Source organism: Engraulis encrasicolus, chromosome 13, assembly GCF_034702125.1.
Source record: "Engraulis encrasicolus isolate BLACKSEA-1 chromosome 13, IST_EnEncr_1.0, whole genome shotgun sequence".
In the NCBI taxonomy this organism is placed as follows: Eukaryota; Metazoa; Chordata; class Actinopteri; order Clupeiformes; family Engraulidae; genus Engraulis; species Engraulis encrasicolus.
Genome location: NC_085869.1, coordinates 8896273 through 8901272, shown reverse-complemented (window position 1 = coordinate 8901272; position 5000 = coordinate 8896273).

The following is a 5000-nucleotide window of genomic DNA, read 5'->3' as shown; positions in this document are numbered from 1 at the left end:
CACAGTCAACGTCCACGTTCTCTCCGCGGGCAGCAGCCATGCATTTTCAATGGAGCCTGCACATTGAACGAGGACGTCCGGGCAGGAAAATAGACTCGACTTCTATTATCATGGAGCAACGCGGACATGTACATGCGCCGCACGTACACCGCGCTCCTGTGTGCAAGGCATGATTTGTTTTCATGTATTCTAACAGTTTCGTACTGATAACGGACACGTTCTGTGGACGCACTCTGGATGTCCGCGCCGTTGGCGTGAATGCAGCGTTACAGCTCTATGTTCGTGTAACCCAAAGTCCTGCTGTTTACATAGTAACATTCTACCAACAAACTCTGTTAGTTGACATCTTAACATTCACTCCCAGGCAGAGACGATTCTAGGGTCAGGTGGGGCCCCAAGCGAAAATGCAAAAGAATGAACATTTGAACCAATCTCGCTGCTACTGTGGTAAAATGTGGACTGTTATTCACTATCTAGGGGCTTGAGGGCCCCAAGCGACTGCCTGCCTTGCCTGGTGGCAAGATGCACCTCTGCTCCCAGGGCCGGATTAAGATGGCCTGGGGCCCCTAGGCTACAGGTTACAGTGGGCCCCGCAGAGGGCACATTTTGCGTCAAATTTGCATAAAAAATATCATAATGATGAGCTAGGAATGAAAGGTATAACATGTTTACCAACTACACGGCAGATGAAATGTTAAATATTGCATCATGTCACAATTCTGCAATTTTTCACTATTGGCCAATCTACCCTATGGCTGTAGCCATATCTAGCATATCTACAGGGTCCCCACATACACACACACTCTAAGAAAATTTCCCTGCAAAATAACGGCAGTTACTGGCAATTATATTTACCTGTAATTCTACTGTTATTTCACACCAAAAATCAAATACAGCTCATTGCTGTTTAATGTATCACAGTATATAACATTTTTTCAGCAGCAATTGAACTGTTAAATAACAGTACTCTACAGAAAAATAACAGTACATTTCAGTTAAAAAGTTGAATTGTACTGTGTGATGACAGGCAAATACTGGGTCATAGTTGTATTCATGAATATGGCCATGGCAACTTCCCACCCCACCCATCATTCTCCATAACTGTGGTACCCTGGCCATGTTACCACCCCACCCTCCCATCGTTCACCATGACTGGAGTGCCTTGAGCATGATACTATGGCGCTATGCTGTATTGAGAAAATGGTTTGCGGTGGTCCTTTGAAAGTGTGGGCATGAATAAAATTTCAGAGTACGCAGTGCTATGTTACAATGATAGTGTGCAAGGTGGGCTTTTTGCTGTATCTCTTGATGAGCCAGTAATGAATATAGCATTGGTCAGTCTTTAAAAAAATATTTTACACCAAGTAGCACAGCAAACAAGCAGCACTACAAGTTAGCTCTCAAAGCAATGCCTAATTTGCAGCAGGCACATTATATGCAACAATGCCACAAATGATGCCACATACAGCAAGCTTTCACAAAGAGGAAAGTGTGCAAGCATGTAAGCAAGCTTGTAGGCAAGCTTGTAGGCAAACAAGTGCTATGCTCTGCCATGCAGGCCAGCCAGCAGGCAAGCAAGCAACTGAAGTGTTGATAGTCCAGATTTATATACAGGTGCAAGAGTACCATGTGACCAGAGTCATCAGGCCCTTGGCAGGTGACGCCCGTAATTGAATAATGGCATAACAGCCCTACTCAGGCGAGGCCAGGCACTGATTAGCAGATTGGTTTAGATGGGGCTGCTTGTTGCAAGAGTGTTACAAGTTCTTAAAATGTTTCAGCCATTCACACTTTCATCACTATCAAAATGCATGTGCTACTCACACTTTGCTGCATCAAGCACTTTTTAAGTATTGTAGTTTCCTTAGAAATTGTTTCATCATGCTTGATAGTATCAGATAATCTTTAACCAGTCAGAATGACTTCAGTTCTTCAGGTGGTATTGAAGTTTGATGGTGATTACGGACAAGTGGAGGATGAATGGGTTTCAATGGTGCTGCCTAAAATAACTTATTTTCTAGAGATGCACCGGATCCGGTTCCGGTTCCGGATCCGTCAGGATAATAGAGTTTTTCACAGGGTCCGGGTCCGGCAGGATCTTAAGCAGTGGATCCGGTATCCGGCATGTTACCTAAAAATCAGGGTCTGGTGCATGTCTAGCCTAGGCTTTTCAGTCTTTCACAACCCCAATCACTGCATGGAGTGAAATCCCTTTGGAAGCGGCTATTGCAGGCAGTGTGGCAATAAGCCAATGAGTCTAAAAAATAGTTTGCGCCAACGTAATAAAAAGGGCCCACGTGTGCGAGTAGACTATATGTTTCAACCCTTTTGTAGGATCCGGTATCCGGTTCCGGATCCGGCAGGATCTTATTCAGTGGATCTGGTATCCGGCAGGATCCTAAAAATCAGGATCCGGTGCATCTCTAGTTTTTTCCACAACGGCGAATACTGCTATTGTGCAGTACTTACTGTTTATGCTCAATATGTGACTCAAAGTAATATTTTCACAGTAGTTGTCTGTTTTTTCGAAAAACAGTAGAATGCTGTTGCAGAATTGCCGTAAATAAACAGCTATTTGTTACAGTGCAGTTAATGACAGCCACTACGAAAGTCATTTACAGAGAAAGATGTCCTTGCAGACGCATTTTCCTCTTTGAGTTGTGGCAAATGGCTTATCACTTTGCTGACCTCTGTGCCTGACCTCTTAACTTTGTGAGTGTGTGTGTGTGTGTGTGTGTGTGTGTGTGTGTGTGTGTGTGTGTGTGTGTGTGTGTGTGTGTGTGAGAGTGTGTGTGTTTGCGTGCGTGCGTGTGTGTGCGTGTGTGTGCGTGTGTGCACGCAAATGTGCTGAATTCAGAAAAGCCTGTTGGAATGCTCCTCACACACTCTTGGCAACCAGCAACCCTGTTGAAGGAGAGGATTGTGCATATCCCACGGAAAGGTGCAGGACAAAGGTCAACTGTAGTTTTCAGATTGAGGACACTTAGAATTATTTTTGTTGTGTTTTATTTTTTCATGGCAGGATAACGTTTCGACCTCAACAGTCTTCTTCAGATTCCTGAAGATTCCGGAATCTGAAGAAGACTGTTGAGGGCAAAACGTTATCCTGCCATGAAAAAAATAAAACACAACAAAAAGGATTCTAAGTGTGCGGACTCCTCACTCTGAAAACCAGCAACCCTGTCACACTCAGCTTACACAGTTGAGGACACACACAAACCAAGTGCACTGTCCGCCACGTACAAGCTTAGTACCAATACAGAATAAATCATTGGTCAATATCAGGGATCAGTGAGATTCATGGTGACCTTTAACTACAAAGAATGCATACATTATATACTTCACAATAACAACAAACAAGGAAAATAATCATGAGTTCCCTGAGTTATTATGTTCATTATCTATTACCAATAGGTCACATGACTACTGCAATTGACTACTGCCACTGTATTGTCATCAATACAGCACACATCTAAAATAATCAAAACATCTATTACAGTTAATTATAGTTACTATCTGCGGTGCTATCTAGTTTCTGGCCCCATGCCATGGGACCTTTCGGGTCTGAGTGTTAATTAAAACCCAATCTAGTAAATGGGGAGTGTATGATGCAAGATATTGCATTTACTGTAACTCAGTGTTGTGAGTCAGCCAGTCTGCACATTGAGAACAAAGGGACCACCACGAAGTTCCATATCTCGTGTGCCCTCTTCATCCAATCAGGACTCGAGGTTAACAGGGGCAGGAAGGCCACACCTCGCGACGGTGGCATGCCCTCTTCGCTTATTGGCATGAAGGTGCCGAGTCTTGCCACCCACGTGTCTGTGTAGGCTACAGGCTGGCGGGGGGATCTTACTTTGGTGGTCTTCCGCCAAACTGCCAGTGGAGGGGAAAAGGATCAATATTGGCCTACTACTAATAAAAACGTTGTATTACAAATTGAGGTTAAGTATAGGGAACATTTAAAACATATTTATTTAGCTGAATGAGGAAGTGTAGTGAGGGATTGTCCCCGTACAGAGGGCGTTTGAGAAGTGAAATAAAATCCTTCAAAGCAATGGCAATAGTAGGCTATGAGAGGTGTTTTTTTTATCACACGTGATAGCATCACAAGCGCATCTCTCTCTCTCTCTCTCTCTCTCTCTCTCTCTCTCTCTCTCTCTCTCTCTCTCTCTCTCTCTCTCTCTCTCTCTCTCTCTCTCTCTCTCTCAGCCTTCACCACAAACCAAGCACTTGTTTATACACGTATCGCCTTTCCCCAATAGTGATAACATATGAAGCCATAATCACATCTATTATCCGGAAGATGCATGACTGGGTTGGATTATAATGATTAACAATCCCGAAAGCCGCGGCGCTGATGCTGTGGCTTTCATCGCGCTCAGCCGCGCGCAGCCAATGGGAGAGCGGGGACCATTGCACATTGCAACGAAACAAAAGAAAAACACTGCCCAGGAACAATAGAGAGGGAGAGAGAGCAGTTCAGCTCAGCCCACGGAGTCTTGCCATTCCGTTTTCTCAGTTCGCTGATGCTTTGATTTCCACTGTGCAATTAAAACCAACTATACTGGCCTGGTGGTACACTAGTGAGCATATTGATGTTTACATTTAGCCTATTGTTCAAAAGAATACCCTATAGGCGTAATGGAAATACACATCCCTTTGTGAATTGACCACTGGTGATCCAGTTTTGAATGTGCAAACAGCCTTATTTTGCATCTTGATATTACATTCCTTGTACTTTCAAGGGAGCATTTCAGCTTTCAGTACGTTATTGCATTGACATGAACGTAAAGTGTGTATGAATATTACATTTTTATACGTGCATCTCGCAATGCCAGTGGGTATGTGGAGCTTCCACTTACCCTGTGTCGAATGTCCCTTCAAGAGTCACTTTCCACAAAGCGATAGCTCCACTTGTCTACACGCAAGTAGAATCAACATCTTATCATGTTCGGCCCAATGAGTAGTCCACCTATTGACCAGAACTCATTCATCCT